Here is a 17,570-nt window from a genome sequence, read left to right on the forward strand (position 1 = left end):
CACACAGACGTACTCTCCCCCTCCCAAGACACCCCCCAGCGCGGGGGAATAGAAATTTTCTAAGTCCCGCCCGCTCGCTCACCGTCCGCCACCCTCTCCTGGCTCACGGCGACCGGAGCAAGACCGACCGACTCACCCACCCCGCGTGCCTCTTCCGGCCTACCCTCCCTCGCCCCAGGGAGGCCCAGGTGGTGGTGGGGCGCCGGGGTCCCTCTGGGCGGCGCCCAGCTCTCCTCCCTCCCTCCCTCCTGCCTTCCTCCCTTCCCGGCAGCCCCCGGGGCTCATCTGCAGACAGGCTCCGCCCCCTCTCCCCACAGTCTTTTTGTCTTTGCCTCTGCTCTTCCGAGCCCTCACTCCCGTTCCTGATTTAAAAAAAAAAAAAAAAAAAAAAGGAAAAGGAAAATGAAAATGAAAAAAAGCGGCGGCTTGCTGCCTTTGGAAAAACCTCCCCCAGGAGACCAGGGAGAGGCAGAGCAATGCCGCAGCGAGAAAGTACGCTCCGCGTCTCCCTGGTCCGCTGGGGGTTCCCCCCAGCGGACCAGGGAGACGCGGAGTGGCTTTGCTCCCTGCAGCATTGCTCGGAGTCTCCCTGGTCTGCTGGGGGGGCAGCAGACGGGGGGGGGGGGAGCGGCAGGGGGCCAGTAGACCAGGCAGACGCAGAGCAAATGTCCAGATCCAGATCCAGATCCAGATCCAACGGAGCAGATCCACAGCCGATAGCAGAGGATCCAGTGCAGCAAAAAGGAAAGAGCAGCTGTTGCTTTAAGGCAACAGAAGAGCCTCCGCCAATAGGCAGTCTCAAAGGACGTGCCTGGGCGGGGCCTGAACAGCTGATTGCAGATCAGCTGTAGAGCGGCCGGCAGAAAAACCGCGGTAGGGGTTTAAATCCCTTCCAGGCTAAAAAAAAGAAACCGCACACAACTGGAGCCTTTAAGGCTCCGGAGCGGTTTCCAAGGGGCCTAGAAATAAGGCTGTTGATTGCAGAGTTTTGGTGTCAGAAGCCCTAAAAAGGGCTGGATCAGACCGGGTCCCAGGGAGCAAAGGATTCGATCCCAGGCGGTTGCTTAATCAGGCGATCTTCAAACAGGACCCCGGGCGGATACTACACTCGAGCTTACCTCACCTTACGGCGCACACAGACGTACTCTCCCCCTCCCAAGACACCCCCCAGCGCGGGGGAATAGAAATTTTCTAAGTCCCGCCCGCTCGCTCACCGTCCGCCACCCTCTCCTGGCTCACGGCGACCGGAGCAAGACCGACCGACTCACCCACCCCGCGTGCCTCTTCCGGCCTACCCTCCCTCGCCCCAGGGAGGCCCAGGTGGTGGTGGGGCGCCGGGGTCCCTCTGGGCGGCGCCCAGCTCTCCTCCCTCCCTCCCTCCTGCCTTCCTCCCTTCCCGGCAGCCCCCGGGGCTCATCTGCAGACAGGCTCCGCCCCCTCTCCCCACAGTCTTTTTGTCTTTGCCTCTGCTCTTCCGAGCCCTCACTCCCGTTCCTGATTTAAAAAAAAAAAAAAAAAAAAAAAGGAAAATGAAAATGAAAAAAAGCGGCGGCTTGCCAATGCTGCCTTTGGAAAAACCTCCCCCAGGAGACCAGGGAGAGGCAGAGCAATGCCGCAGCGAGAAAGTACGCTCCGCGTCTCCCTGGTCCGCTGGGGGTTCCCCCCAGCGGACCAGGGAGACGCGGAGTGGCTTTGCTCCCTGCAGCATTGCTCGGAGTCTCCCTGGTCTGCTGGGGGGGCAGCAGACGGGGGGGGGGGCGGCAGGGGGCCAGTAGACCAGGCAGACGCAGAGCAAATGTCCAGATCCAGATCCAGATCCAGATCCAACGGAGCAGATCCACAGCCGATAGCAGAGGATCCAGTGCAGCAAAAAGGAAAGAGCAGCTGTTGCTTTAAGGCAACAGAAGAGCCTCCGCCAATAGGCAGTCTCAAAGGACGTGCCTGGGCGGGGCCTGAACAGCTGATTGCAGATCAGCTGTAGAGCGGCCGGCAGAAAAACCGCGGTAGGGGTTTAAATCCCTTCCAGGCTAAAAAAAAAGAAACCGCACACAACTGGAGCCTTTAAGGCTCCGGAGCGGTTTCCAAGGGGCCTAGAAATAAGGCTGTTGATTGCAGAGTTTTGGTGTCAGAAGCCCTAAAAAGGGCTGGATCAGACCGGGTCCCAGGGAGCAAAGGATTCGATCCCAGGCGGTTGCTTAATCAGGCGATCTTCAAACAGGACCCCGGGCGGATACTACACTCGAGCTTACCTCACCTTACGGCGCACACAGACGTACTCTCCCCCTCCCAAGACACCCCCCAGCGCGGGGGAATAGAAATTTTCTAAGTCCCGCCCGCTCGCTCACCGTCCGCCACCCTCTCCTGGCTCACGGCGACCGGAGCAAGACCGACCGACTCACCCACCCCGCGTGCCTCTTCCGGCCTACCCTCCCTCGCCCCAGGGAGGCCCAGGTGGTGGTGGGGCGCCGGGGTCCCTCTGGGCGGCGCCCAGCTCTCCTCCCTCCCTCCCTCCTGCCTTCCTCCCTTCCCGGCAGCCCCCGGGGCTCATCTGCAGACAGGCTCCGCCCCCTCTCCCCACAGTCTTTTTGTCTTTGCCTCTGCTCTTCCGAGCCCTCACTCCCGTTCCTGATTTAAAAAAAAAAAAAAAAAAAAAAAAAAAGGAAAATGAAAATGAAAAAAAGCGGCGGCTTGCCAATGCTGCCTTTGGAAAAACCTCCCCCAGGAGACCAGGGAGAGGCAGAGCAATGCCGCAGCGAGAAAGTACGCTCCGCGTCTCCCTGGTCCGCTGGGGGTTCCCCCCAGCGGACCAGGGAGACGCGGAGTGGCTTTGCTCCCTGCAGCATTGCTCGGAGTCTCCCTGGTCTGCTGGGGGGGCAGCAGGCGGGGGGGGGGGGCGGCAGGGGGCCAGTAGACCAGGCAGACGCAGAGCAAATGTCCAGATCCAGATCCAGATCCAGATCCAGATCCAACGGAGCAGATCCACAGCCGATAGCAGAGGATCCAGTGCAGCAAAAAGGAAAGAGCAGCTGTTGCTTTAAGGCAACAGAAGAGCCTCCGCCAATAGGCAGTCTCAAAGGACGTGCCTGGGCGGGGCCTGAACAGCTGATTGCAGATCAGCTGTAGAGCGGCCGGCAGAAAAACCGCGGTAGGGGTTTAAATCCCTTCCAGGCTAAAAAAAAGAAACCGCACACAACTGGAGCCTTTAAGGCTCCGGAGCGGTTTCCAAGGGGCCTAGAAATAAGGCTGTTGATTGCAGAGTTTTGGTGTCAGAAGCCCTAAAAAGGGCTGGATCAGACCGGGTCCCAGGGAGCAAAGGATTCGATCCCAGGCGGTTGCTTAATCAGGCGATCTTCAAACAGGACCCCGGGCGGATACTACACTCGAGCTTACCTCACCTTACGGCGCACACAGACGTACTCTCCCCCTCCCAAGACACCCCCCAGCGCGGGGGAATAGAAATTTTCTAAGTCCCGCCCGCTCGCTCACCGTCCGCCACCCTCTCCTGGCTCACGGCGACCGGAGCAAGACCGACCGACTCACCCACCCCGCGTGCCTCTTCCGGCCTACCCTCCCTCGCCCCAGGGAGGCCCAGGTGGTGGTGGGGCGCCGGGGTCCCTCTGGGCGGCGCCCAGCTCTCCTCCCTCCCTCCCTCCTGCCTTCCTCCCTTCCCGGCAGCCCCCGGGGCTCATCTGCAGACAGGCTCCGCCCCCTCTCCCCACAGTCTTTTTGTCTTTGCCTCTGCTCTTCCGAGCCCTCACTCCCGTTCCTGATTTAAAAAAAAAAAAAAAAAAAAAAAGGAAAATGAAAATGATAAAAAGCGGCGGCTTGCCAATGCTGCCTTTGGAAAAACCTCCCCCAGGAGACCAGGGAGAGGCAGAGCAATGCCGCAGCGAGAAAGTACGCTCCGCGTCTCCCTGGTCTGCTGGGGGTTCCCCCCAGCGGACCAGGGAGACGCGGAGTGGCTTTGCTCCCTGCAGCATTGCTCGGAGTCTCCCTGGTCTGCTGGGGGGGCAGCAGGGGGGGGGGGGGGGGGCGGCAGGGGGCCAGTAGACCAGGCAGACGCAGAGCAAATGTCCAGATCCAGATCCAGATCCAGATCCAACGGAGCAGATCCACAGCCGATAGCAGAGGATCCAGTGCAGCAAAAGGAAAGAGCAGCTGTTGCTTTAAGGCAACAGAAGAGCCTCCGCCAATAGGCAGTCTCAAAGGACCTGCCTGGGCGGGGCCTGAACAGCTGATTGCAGATCAGCTGTAGAGCGGCCGGCAGAAAAACCGCGGTAGGGGTTTAAATCCCTTCCAGGCTAAAAAAAAGAAACCGCACACAACTGGAGCCTTTAAGGCTCCGGAGCGGTTTCCAAGGGGCCTAGAAATAAGGCTGTTGATTGCAGAGTTTTGGTGTCAGAAGCCCTAAAAAGGGCTGGATCAGACCGGGTCCCAGGGAGCAAAGGATTCGATCCCAGGCGGTTGCTTAATCAGGCGATCTTCAAACAGGACCCCGGGCGGATACTACACTCGAGCTTACCTCACCTTACGGCGCACACAGACGTACTCTCCCCCTCCCAAGACACCCCCCAGCGCGGGGGAATAGAAATTTTCTAAGTCCCGCCCGCTCGCTCACCGTCCGCCACCCTCTCCTGGCTCACGGCGACCGGAGCAAGACCGACCGACTCACCCACCCCGCGTGCCTCTTCCGGCCTACCCTCCCTCGCCCCAGGGAGGCCCAGGTGGTGGTGGGGCGCCGGGGTCCCTCTGGGCGGCGCCCAGCTCTCCTCCCTCCCTCCCTCCTGCCTTCCTCCCTTCCCGGCAGCCCCCGGGGCTCATCTGCAGACAGGCTCCGCCCCCTCTCCCCACAGTCTTTTTGTCTTTGCCTCTGCTCTTCCGAGCCCTCACTCCCGTTCCTGATTTAAAAAAAAAAAAAAAAAAAAAAGGAAAATGAAAATGATAAAAAGCGGCGGCTTGCCAATGCTGCCTTTGGAAAAACCTCCCCCAGGAGACCAGGGAGAGGCAGAGCAATGCCGCAGCGAGAAAGTACGCTCCGCGTCTCCCTGGTCCGCTGGGGGTTCCCCCCAGCGGACCAGGGAGACGCGGAGTGGCTTTGCTCCCTGCAGCATTGCTCGGAGTCTCCCTGGTCTGCTGGGGGGGCAGCAGACGGGGGGGGGGGGCGGCAGGGGGCCAGTAGACCAGGCAGACGCAGAGCAAATGTCCAGATCCAGATCCAGATCCAGATCCAACGGAGCAGATCCACAGCCGATAGCAGAGGATCCAGTGCAGCAAAAAGGAAAGAGCAGCTGTTGCTTTAAGGCAACAGAAGAGCCTCCGCCAATAGGCAGTCTCAAAGGACCTGCCTGGGCGGGGCCTGAACAGCTGATTGCAGATCAGCTGTAGAGCGGCCGGCAGAAAAACCGCGGTAGGGGTTTAAATCCCTTCCAGGCTAAAAAAAAGAAACCGCACACAACTGGAGCCTTTAAGGCTCCGGAGCGGTTTCCAAGGGGCCTAGAAATAAGGCTGTTGATTGCAGAGTTTTGGTGTCAGAAGCCCTAAAAAGGGCTGGATCAGACCGGGTCCCAGGGAGCAAAGGATTCGATCCCAGGCGGTTGCTTAATCAGGCGATCTTCAAACAGGACCCCGGGCGGATACTACACTCGAGCTTACCTCACCTTACGGCGCACACAGACGTACTCTCCCCCTCCCAAGACACCCCCCAGCGCGGGGGAATAGAAATTTTCTAAGTCCCGCCCGCTCGCTCACCGTCCGCCACCCTCTCCTGGCTCACGGCGACCGGAGCAAGACCGACCGACTCACCCACCCCGCGTGCCTCTTCCGGCCTACCCTCCCTCGCCCCAGGGAGGCCCAGGTGGTGGTGGGGCGCCGGGGTCCCTCTGGGCGGCGCCCAGCTCTCCTCCCTCCCTCCCTCCTGCCTTCCTCCCTTCCCGGCAGCCCCCGGGGCTCATCTGCAGACAGGCTCCGCCCCCTCTCCCCACAGTCTTTTTGTCTTTGCCTCTGCTCTTCCGAGCCCTCACTCCCGTTCCTGATTTAAAAAAAAAAAAAAAAAAAAAAAGGAAAATGAAAATGAAAAAAAGCGGCGGCTTGCCAATGCTGCCTTTGGAAAAACCTCCCCCAGGAGACCAGGGAGAGGCAGAGCAATGCCGCAGCGAGAAAGTACGCTCCGCGTCTCCCTGGTCCGCTGGGGGTTCCCCCCAGCGGACCAGGGAGATGCGGAGTGGCTTTGCTCCCTGCAGCATTGCTCGGAGTCTCCCTGGTCTGCTGGGGGGGCAGCAGGGGGGGGGGGGGGGCGGCAGGGGGCCAGTAGACCAGGCAGACGCAGAGCAAATGTCCAGATCCAGATCCAGATCCAGATCCAACGGAGCAGATCCACAGCCGATAGCAGAGGATCCAGTGCAGCAAAAAGGAAAGAGCAGCTGTTGCTTTAAGGCAACAGAAGAGCCTCCGCCAATAGGCAGTCTCAAAGGACGTGCCTGGGCAGGGCCTGAACAGCTGATTGCAGATCAGCTGTAGAGCGGCCGGCAGAAAAACCGCGGTAGGGGTTTAAATCCCTTCCAGGCTAAAAAAAAGAAACCGCACACAACTGGAGCCTTTAAGGCTCCGGAGCGGTTTCCGAGGGGCCTAGAAATAAGGCTGTTGATTGCAGAGTTTTGGTGTCAGAAGCCCTAAAAAGGGCTGGATCAGACCGGGTCCCAGGGAGCAAAGGATTCGATCCCAGGCGGTTGCTTAATCAGGCGATCTTCAAACAGGACCCCGGGCGGATACTACACTCGAGCTTACCTCACCTTACGGCGCACACAGACGTACTCTCCCCCTCCCAAGACACCCCCCAGCGCGGGGGAATAGAAATTTTCTAAGTCCCGCCCGCTCGCTCACCGTCCGCCACCCTCTCCTGGCTCACGGCGACCGGAGCAAGACCGACCGACTCACCCACCCCGCGTGCCTCTTCCGGCCTACCCTCCCTCGCCCCAGGGAGGCCCAGGTGGTGGTGGGGCGCCGGGGTCCCTCTGGGCGGCGCCCAGCTCTCCTCCCTCCCTCCCTCCTGCCTTCCTCCCTTCCCGGCAGCCCCCGGGGCTCATCTGCAGACAGGCTCCGCCCCCTCTCCCCACAGTCTTTTTGTCTTTGCCTCTGCTCTTCCGAGCCCTCACTCCCGTTCCTGATTTAAAAAAAAAAAAAAAAAAAAAAAGGAAAATGAAAATGAAAAAAAGCGGCGGCTTGCCAATGCTGCCTTTGGAAAAACCTCCCCCAGGAGACCAGGGAGAGGCAGAGCAATGCCGCAGCGAGAAAGTACGCTCCGCGTCTCCCTGGTCCGCTGGGGGTTCCCCCCAGCGGACCAGGGAGACGCGGAGTGGCTTTGCTCCCTGCAGCATTGCTCGGAGTCTCCCTGGTCTGCTGGGGGGGCAGCAGACGGGGGGGGGGGCGGCAGGGGGCCAGTAGACCAGGCAGACGCAGAGCAAATGTCCAGATCCAGATCCAGATCCAGATCCAACGGAGCAGATCCACAGCCGATAGCAGAGGATCCAGTGCAGCAAAAAGGAAAGAGCAGCTGTTGCTTTAAGGCAACAGAAGAGCCTCCGCCAATAGGCAGTCTCAAAGGACGTGCCTGGGCGGGGCCTGAACAGCTGATTGCAGATCAGCTGTAGAGCGGCCGGCAGAAAAACCGCGGTAGGGGTTTAAATCCCTTCCAGGCTAAAAAAAAGAAACCGCACACAACTGGAGCCTTTAAGGCTCCGGAGCGGTTTCCAAGGGGCCTAGAAATAAGGCTGTTGATTGCAGAGTTTTGGTGTCAGAAGCCCTAAAAAGGGCTGGATCAGACCGGGTCCCAGGGAGCAAAGGATTCGATCCCAGGCGGTTGCTTAATCAGGCGATCTTCAAACAGGACCCCGGGCGGATACTACACTCGAGCTTACCTCACCTTACGGCGCACACAGACGTACTCTCCCCCTCCCAAGACACCCCCCAGCGCGGGGGAATAGAAATTTTCTAAGTCCCGCCCGCTCGCTCACCGTCCGCCACCCTCTCCTGGCTCACGGCGACCGGAGCAAGACCGACCGACTCACCCACCCCGCGTGCCTCTTCCGGCCTACCCTCCCTCGCCCCAGGGAGGCCCAGGTGGTGGTGGGGCGCCGGGGTCCCTCTGGGCGGCGCCCAGCTCTCCTCCCTCCCTCCCTCCTGCCTTCCTCCCTTCCCGGCAGCCCCCGGGGCTCATCTGCAGACAGGCTCCGCCCCCTCTCCCCACAGTCTTTTTGTCTTTGCCTCTGCTCTTCCGAGCCCTCACTCCCGTTCCTGATTTAAAAAAAAAAAAAAAGGAAAATGAAAATGAAAAAAAGCGGCGGCTTGCCAATGCTGCCTTTGGAAAAACCTCCCCCAGGAGACCAGGGAGAGGCAGAGCAATGCCGCAGCGAGAAAGTACGCTCCGCGTCTCCCTGGTCCGCTGGGGGTTCCCCCCAGCGGACCAGGGAGACGCGGAGTGGCTTTGCTCCCTGCAGCATTGCTCGGAGTCTCCCTGGTCTGCTGGGGGGGCAGCAGACGGGGGGGGGCGGCAGGGGGCCAGTAGACCAGGCAGACGCAGAGCAAATGTCCATATCCAGATCCAGATCCAGATCCAACGGAGCAGATCCACAGCCGATAGCAGAGGATCCAGTGCAGCAAAAAGGAAAGAGCAGCTGTTGCTTTAAGGCAACAGAAGAGCCTCCGCCAATAGGCAGTCTCAAAGGACGTGCCTGGGCGGGGCCTGAACAGCTGATTGCAGATCAGCTGTAGAGCGGCCGGCAGAAAAACCGCGGTAGGGGTTTAAATCCCTTCCAGGCTAAAAAAAAGAAACCGCACACAACTGGAGCCTTTAAGGCTCCGGAGCGGTTTCCAAGGGGCCTAGAAATAAGGCTGTTGATTGCAGAGTTTTGGTGTCAGAAGCCCTAAAAAGGGCTGGATCAGACCGGGTCCCAGGGAGCAAAGGATTCGATCCCAGGCGGTTGCTTAATCAGGCGATCTTCAAACAGGACCCCGGGCGGATACTACACTCGAGCTTACCTCACCTTACGGCGCACACAGACGTACTCTCCCCCTCCCAAGACACCCCCCAGCGCGGGGGAATAGAAATTTTCTAAGTCCCGCCCGCTCGCTCACCGTCCGCCACCCTCTCCTGGCTCACGGCGACCGGAGCAAGACCGACCGACTCACCCACCCCGCGTGCCTCTTCCGGCCTACCCTCCCTCGCCCCAGGGAGGCCCAGGTGGTGGTGGGGCGCCGGGGTCCCTCTGGGCGGCGCCCAGCTCTCCTCCCTCCCTCCCTCCTGCCTTCCTCCCTTCCCGGCAGCCCCCGGGGCTCATCTGCAGACAGGCTCCGCCCCCTCTCCCCACAGTCTTTTTGTCTTTGCCTCTGCTCTTCCGAGCCCTCACTCCCGTTCCTGATTTAAAAAAAAAAAAAAAGGAAAATGAAAATGAAAAAAAGCGGCGGCTTGCCAATGCTGCCTTTGGAAAAACCTCCCCCAGGAGACCAGGGAGAGGCAGAGCAATGCCGCAGCGAGAAAGTACGCTCCGCGTCTCCCTGGTCCGCTGGGGGTTCCCCCCAGCGGACCAGGGAGACGCGGAGTGGCTTTGCTCCCTGCAGCATTGCTCGGAGTCTCCCTGGTCTGCTGGGGGGGCAGCAGACGGGGGGGGGCGGCAGGGGGCCAGTAGACCAGGCAGACGCAGAGCAAATGTCCAGATCCAGATCCAGATCCAGATCCAACGGAGCAGATCCACAGCCGATAGCAGAGGATCCAGTGCAGCAAAAAGGAAAGAGCAGCTGTTGCTTTAAGGCAACAGAAGAGCCTCCGCCAATAGGCAGTCTCAAAGGACGTGCCTGGGCGGGGCCTGAACAGCTGATTGCAGATCAGCTGTAGAGCGGCCGGCAGAAAAACCGCGGTAGGGGTTTAAATCCCTTCCAGGCTAAAAAAAAGAAACCGCACACAACTGGAGCCTTTAAGGCTCCGGAGCGGTTTCCAAGGGGCCTAGAAATAAGGCTGTTGATTGCAGAGTTTTGGTGTCAGAAGCCCTAAAAAGGGCTGGATCAGACCGGGTCCCAGGGAGCAAAGGATTCGATCCCAGGCGGTTGCTTAATCAGGCGATCTTCAAACAGGACCCCGGGCGGATACTACACTCGAGCTTACCTCACCTTACGGCGCACACAGACGTACTCTCCCCCTCCCAAGACACCCCCCAGCGCGGGGGAATAGAAATTTTCTAAGTCCCGCCCGCTCGCTCACCGTCCGCCACCCTCTCCTGGCTCACGGCGACCGGAGCAAGACCGACCGACTCACCCACCCCGCGTGCCTCTTCCGGCCTACCCTCCCTCGCCCCAGGGAGGCCCAGGTGGTGGTGGGGCGCCGGGGTCCCTCTGGGCGGCGCCCAGCTCTCCTCCCTCCCTCCCTCCTGCCTTCCTCCCTTCCCGGCAGCCCCCGGGGCTCATCTGCAGACAGGCTCCGCCCCCTCTCCCCACAGTCTTTTTGTCTTTGCCTCTGCTCTTCCGAGCCCTCACTCCCGTTCCTGATTTAAAAAAAAAAAAAAAAAAAGGAAAATGAAAAAAAGCGGCGGCTTGCCAATGCTGCCTTTGGAAAAACCTCCCCCAGGAGACCAGGGAGAGGCAGAGCAATGCCGCAGCGAGAAAGTACGCTCCGCGTCTCCCTGGTCCGCTGGGGGTTCCCCCCAGCGGACCAGGGAGACGCGGAGTGGCTTTGCTCCCTGCAGCATTGCTCGGAGTCTCCCTGGTCTGCTGGGGGGGCAGCAGACGGGGGGGGGGGCGGCAGGGGGCCAGTAGACCAGGCAGACGCAGAGCAAATGTCCATATCCAGATCCAGATCCAGATCCAACGGAGCAGATCCACAGCCGATAGCAGAGGATCCAGTGCAGCAAAAAGGAAAGAGCAGCTGTTGCTTTAAGGCAACAGAAGAGCCTCCGCCAATAGGCAGTCTCAAAGGACGTGCCTGGGCGGGGCCTGAACAGCTGATTGCAGATCAGCTGTAGAGCGGCCGGCAGAAAAACCGCGGTAGGGGTTTAAATCCCTTCCAGGCTAAAAAAAAAGAAACCGCACCCAACTGGAGCGTTTAAGGCTCCGGAGCGGTTTCCAAGGGGCCTAGAAATAAGGCTGTTGATTGCAGAGTTTTGGTGTCAGAAGCCCTAAAAAGGGCTGGATCAGACCGGGTCCCAGGGAGCAAAGGATTCGATCCCAGGCGGTCGCTTAATCAGGCGATCTTCAAACAGGACCCCGGGCGGATACTACACTCGAGCTTACCTCACCTTACGGCGCACACAGACGTACTCTCCCCCTCCCAAGACATCCCCCAGCGTGGGGGAATAGAAATTTTCTAAGTCCCGCCCGCTCGCTCACCGTCCGCCACCCTCTCCTGGCTCACGGCGACCGGAGCAAGACCGACCGACTCACCCACCCCGCGTGCCTCTTCCGGCCTACCCTCCCTCGCCCCAGGGAGGCCCAGGTGGTGGTGGGGCGCCGGGGTCCCTCAGGGCGGCGCCCAGCTCTCCTCCCTCCCTCCCTCCTGCCTTCCTCCCTTCCCGGCAGCCTCCGGGGCTCATCTGCAGACAGGCTCCGCCCCCTCTCCCCACAGTCTTTTTGTCTTTGCTTCTGCTCTTCCGAGCCCTCACTCCCGTTCCTGATTTAAAAAAAAAAAAATGGAAAATGAAAAAAAGCGGCGGCTGCCAATGCTGCCTTTGGAAAAACCTCCCCCAGGAGACCAGGGAGAGGCAGAGCAATGCCGCAGCGAGAAAGTACGCTCCGCGTCTCCCTGGTCCGCTGGGGGTTCCCCCCAGCGGACCAGGGAGACGCGGAGTGGCTTTGCTCCCTGCAGCATTGCTCGGAGTCTCCCTGGTCTGCTGGGGGGGGCAGCAGACGGGGGGGGGGGGGGCGGCAGGGGGCCAGTAGACCAGGCAGACGCAGAGCAAATGTCCAGATCCAGATCCAGATCCAGATCCAACGGAGCAGATCCACAGCCGATAGCAGAGGATCCAGTGCAGCAAAAAGGAAAGAGCAGCTGTTGCTTTAAGGCAACAGAAGAGCCTCCGCCAATAGGCAGTCTCAAAGGACGTGCCTGGGCGGGGCCTGAACAGCTGATTGCAGATCAGCTGTAGAGCGGCCGGCAGAAAAACCGCGGTAGGGGTTTAAATCCCTTCCAGGCTAAAAAAAAGAAACCGCACACAACTGGAGCCCTTAAGGCTCCGGAGCGGTTTCCAAGGGGCCTAGAAATAAGGCTGTTGATTGCAGAGTTTTGGTGTCAGAAGCCCTAAAAAGGGCTGGATCAGACCGGGTCCCAGGGAGCAAAGGATTCGATCCCAGGCGGTCGCTTAATCAGGCGATCTTCAAACAGGACCCCGGGCGGATACTACACTCGAGCTTACCTCACCTTACGGCGCACACAGACGTACTCTCCCCCTCCCAAGACATCCCCCAGCGTGGGGGAATAGAAATTTTCTAAGTCCCGCCCGCTCGCTCACCGTCCGCCACCCTCTCCTGGCTCACGGCGACCGGAGCAAGACCGACCGACTCACCCACCCCGCGTGCCTCTTCCGGCCTACCCTCCCTCGCCCCAGGGAGGCCCAGGTGGTGGTGGGGCGCCGGGGTCCCTCAGGGCGGCGCCCAGCTCTCCTCCCTCCCTCCCTCCTGCCTTCCTCCCTTCCCGGCAGCCTCCGGGGCTCATCTGCAGACAGGCTCCGCCCCCTCTCCCCACAGTCTTTTTGTCTTTGCTTCTGCTCTTCCGAGCCCTCACTCCCGTTCCTGATTTAAAAAAAAAAAAATGGAAAATGAAAAAAAGCGGCGGCTGCCAATGCTGCCTTTGGAAAAACCTCCCCCAGGAGACCAGGGAGAGGCAGAGCAATGCCGCAGCGAGAAAGTACGCTCCGCGTCTCCCTGGTCCGCTGGGGGTTCCCCCCAGCGGACCAGGGAGACGCGGAGTGGCTTTGCTCCCTGCAGCATTGCTCGGAGTCTCCCTGGTCTGCTGGGGGGGGCAGCAGACGGGGGGGGGGGGCGGCAGGGGGCCAGTAGACCAGGCAGACGCAGAGCAAATGTCCAGATCCAGATCCAGATCCAGATCCAACGGAGCAGATCCACAGCCGATAGCAGAGGATCCAGTGCAGCAAAAAGGAAAGAGCAGCTGTTGCTTTAAGGCAACAGAAGAGCCTCCGCCAATAGGCAGTCTCAAAGGACGTGCCTGGGCGGGGCCTGAACAGCTGATTGCAGATCAGCTGTAGAGCGGCCGGCAGAAAAACCGCGGTAGGGGTTTAAATCCCTTCCAGGCTAAAAAAAAGAAACCGCACACAACTGGAGCCCTTAAGGCTCCGGAGCGGTTTCCAAGGGGCCTAGAAATAAGGCTGTTGATTGCAGAGTTTTGGTGTCAGAAGCCCTAAAAAGGGCTGGATCAGACCGGGTCCCAGGGAGCAAAGGATTCGATCCCAGGCGGTTGCTTAATCAGGCGATCTTCAAACAGGACCCCGGGCGGATACTACACTCGAGCTTACCTCACCTTACGGCGCACACAGACGTACTCTCCCCCTCCCAAGACACCCCCCAGCGCGGGGGAATAGAAATTTTCTAAGTCCCGCCCGCTCGCTCACCGTCCGCCACCCTCTCCTGGCTCACGGCGACCGGAGCAAGACCGACCGACTCACCCACCCCGCGTGCCTCTTCCGGCCTACCCTCCCTCGCCCCAGGGAGGCCCAGGTGGTGGTGGGGCGCCGGGGTCCCTCTGGGCGGCGCCCAGCTCTCCTCCCTCCCTCCCTCCTGCCTTCCTCCCTTCCCGGCAGCCCCCGGGGCTCATCTGCAGACAGGCTCCGCCCCCTCTCCCCACAGTCTTTTTGTCTTTGCCTCTGCTCTTCCGAGCCCTCACTCCCGTTCCTGATTTAAAAAAAAAAAAAAAAAAAAAAAGGAAAATGAAAATGAAAAAAAGCGGCGGCTTGCCAATGCTGCCTTTGGAAAAACCTCCCCCAGGAGACCAGGGAGAGGCAGAGCAATGCCGCAGCGAGAAAGTACGCTCCGCGTCTCCCTGGTCCGCTGGGGGTTCCCCCCAGCGGACCAGGGAGACGCGGAGTGGCTTTGCTCCCTGCAGCATTGCTCGGAGTCTCCCTGGTCTGCTGGGGGGGGCAGCAGACGGGGGGGGGGGGGCGGCAGGGGGCCAGTAGACCAGGCAGACGCAGAGCAAATGTCCAGATCCAGATCCAGATCCAGATCCAACGGAGCAGATCCACAGCCGATAGCAGAGGATCCAGTGCAGCAAAAAGGAAAGAGCAGCTGTTGCTTTAAGGCAACAGAAGAGCCTCCGCCAATAGGCAGTCTCAAAGGACGTGCCTGGGCGGGGCCTGAACAGCTGATTGCAGATCAGCTGTAGAGCGGCCGGCAGAAAAACCGCGGTAGGGGTTTAAATCCCTTCCAGGCTAAAAAAAAGAAACCGCACACAACTGGAGCCTTTAAGGCTCCGGAGCGGTTTCCAAGGGGCCTAGAAATAAGGCTGTTGATTGCAGAGTTTTGGTGTCAGAAGCCCTAAAAAGGGCTGGATCAGACCGGGTCCCAGGGAGCAAAGGATTCGATCCCAGGCGGTCGCTTAATCAGGCGATCTTCAAACAGGACCCCGGGCGGATACTACACTCGAGCTTACCTCACCTTACGGCGCACACAGACGTACTCTCCCCCTCCCAAGACATCCCCCAGCGCGGGGGAATAGAAATTTTCTAAGTCCCGCCCGCTCGCTCACCGTCCGCCACCCTCTCCTGGCTCACGGCGACCGGAGCAAGACCGACCGACTCACCCACCCCGCGTGCCTCTTCCGGCCTACCCTCCCTCGCCCCAGGGAGGCCCAGGTGGTGGTGGGGCGCCGGGGTCCCTCTGGGCGGCGCCCAGCTCTCCTCCCTCCCTCCCTCCTGCCTTCCTCCCTTCCCGGCAGCCCCCGGGGCTCATCTGCAGACAGGCTCCGCCCCCTCTCCCCACAGTCTTTTTGTCTTTGCCTCTGCTCTTCCGAGCCCTCACTCCCGTTCCTGATTTAAAAAAAAAAAAAAAAAAAGGAAAATGAAAAAAAGCGGCGGCTTGCCAATGCTGCCTTTGGAAAAACCTCCCCCAGGAGACCAGGGAGAGGCAGAGCAATGCCGCAGCGAGAAAGTACGCTCCGCGTCTCCCTGGTCCGCTGGGGGTTCCCCCCAGCGGACCAGGGAGACGCGGAGTGGCTTTGCTCCCTGCAGCATTGCTCGGAGTCTCCCTGGTCTGCTGGGGGGGCAGCAGACGGGGGGGGGGGGCGGCAGGGGGCCAGTAGACGAGGCAGACGCAGAGCAAATGTCCATATCCAGATCCAGATCCAGATCCAACGGAGCAGATCCACAGCCGATAGCAGAGGATCCAGTGCAGCAAAAAGGAAAGAGCAGCTGTTGCTTTAAGGCAACAGAAGAGCCTCCGCCAATAGGCAGTCTCAAAGGACGTGCCTGGGCGGGGCCTGAACAGCTGATTGCAGATCAGCTGTAGAGCGGCCGGCAGAAAAACCGCGGTAGGGGTTTAAATCCCTTCCAGGCTAAAAAAAAAGAAACCGCACCCAACTGGAGCGTTTAAGGCTCCGGAGCGGTTTCCAAGGGGCCTAGAAATAAGGCTGTTGATTGCAGAGTTTTGGTGTCAGAAGCCCTAAAAAGGGCTGGATCAGACCGGGTCCCAGGGAGCAAAGGATTCGATCCCAGGCGGTCGCTTAATCAGGCGATCTTCAAACAGGACCCCGGGCGGATACTACACTCGAGCTTACCTCACCTTACGGCGCACACAGACGTACTCTCCCCCTCCCAAGACATCCCCCAGCGTGGGGGAATAGAAATTTTCTAAGTCCCGCCCGCTCGCTCACCGTCCGCCACCCTCTCCTGGCTCACGGCGACCGGAGCAAGACCGACCGACTCACCCACCCCGCGTGCCTCTTCCGGCCTACCCTCCCTCGCCCCAGGGAGGCCCAGGTGGTGGTGGGGCGCCGGGGTCCCTCAGGGCGGCGCCCAGCTCTCCTCCCTCCCTCCCTCCTGCCTTCCTCCCTTCCCGGCAGCCTCCGGGGCTCATCTGCAGACAGGCTCCGCCCCCTCTCCCCACAGTCTTTTTGTCTTTGCCTCTGCTCTTCCGAGCCCTCACTCCCGTTCCTGATTTAAAAAAAAAAAAATGGAAAATGAAAAAAAGCGGCGGCTTGCCAATGCTGCCTTTGGAAAAACCTCCCCCAGGAGACCAGGGAGAGGCAGAGCAATGCCGCAGCGAGAAAGTACGCTCCGCGTCTCCCTGGTCCGCTGGGGGTTCCCCCCAGCGGACCAGGGAGACGCGGAGTGGCTTTGCTCCCTGCAGCATTGCTCGGAGTCTCCCTGGTCTGCTGGGGGGGGCAGCAGACGGGGGAGGGGGGCGGCAGGGGGCCAGTAGACCAGGCAGACGCAGAGCAAATGTCCAGATCCAGATCCAGATCCAGATCCAACGGAGCAGATCCACAGCCGATAGCAGAGGATCCAGTGCAGCAAAAAGGAAAGAGCAGCTGTTGCTTTAAGGCAACAGAAGAGCCTCCGCCAATAGGCAGTCTCAAAGGACGTGCCTGGGCGGGGCCTGAACAGCTGATTGCAGATCAGCTGTAGAGCGGCCGGCAGAAAAACCGCGGTAGGGGTTTAAATCCCTTCCAGGCTAAAAAAAAGAAACCGCACACAACTGGAGCCTTTAAGGCTCCGGAGCGGTTTCCAAGGGGCCTAGAAATAAGGCTGTTGATTGCAGAGTTTTGGTGTCAGAAGCCCTAAAAAGGGCTGGATCAGACCGGGTCCCAGGGAGCAAAGGATTCGATCCCAGGCGGTTGCTTAATCAGGCGATCTTCAAACAGGACCCCGGGCGGATACTACACTCGAGCTTACCTCACCTTACGGCGCACACAGACGTACTCTCCCCCTCCCAAGACACCCCCCAGCGCGGGGGAATAGAAATTTTCTAAGTCCCGCCCGCTCGCTCACCGTCCGCCACCCTCTCCTGGCTCACGGCGACCGGAGCAAGACCGACCGACTCACCCACCCCGCGTGCCTCTTCCGGCCTACCCTCCCTCGCCCCAGGGAGGCCCAGGTGGTGGTGGGGCGCCGGGGTCCCTCTGGGCGGCGCCCAGCTCTCCTCCCTCCCTCCCTCCTGCCTTCCTCCCTTCCCGGCAGCCCCCGGGGCTCATCTGCAGACAGGCTCCGCCCCCTCTCCCCACAGTCTTTTTGTCTTTGCCTCTGCTCTTCCGAGCCCTCACTCCCGTTCCTGATTTAAAAAAAAAAAAAAAAAAAAAGGAAAATGAAAATGAAAAAAAGCGGCGGCTTGCCAATGCTGCCTTTGGAAAAACCTCCCCCAGGAGACCAGGGAGAGGCAGAGCAATGCCGCAGCGAGAAAGTACGCTCCGCGTCTCCCTGGTCCGCTGGGGGTTCCCCCCAGCGGACCAGGGAGACGCGGAGTGGCTTTGCTCCCTGCAGCATTGCTCGGAGTCTCCCTGGTCTGCTGGGGGGGGCAGCAGACGGGGGGGGGGGGGCGGCAGGGGGCCAGTAGACCAGGCAGACGCAGAGCAAATGTCCAGATCC

The sequence above is a fragment of the Pelodiscus sinensis genome, chromosome 5 (genome assembly GCF_052426305.1).
Source record: "Pelodiscus sinensis isolate ZL-2025 chromosome 5, ASM5242630v1, whole genome shotgun sequence".
Lineage (NCBI taxonomy): Eukaryota > Metazoa > Chordata > Testudines > Trionychidae > Pelodiscus > Pelodiscus sinensis.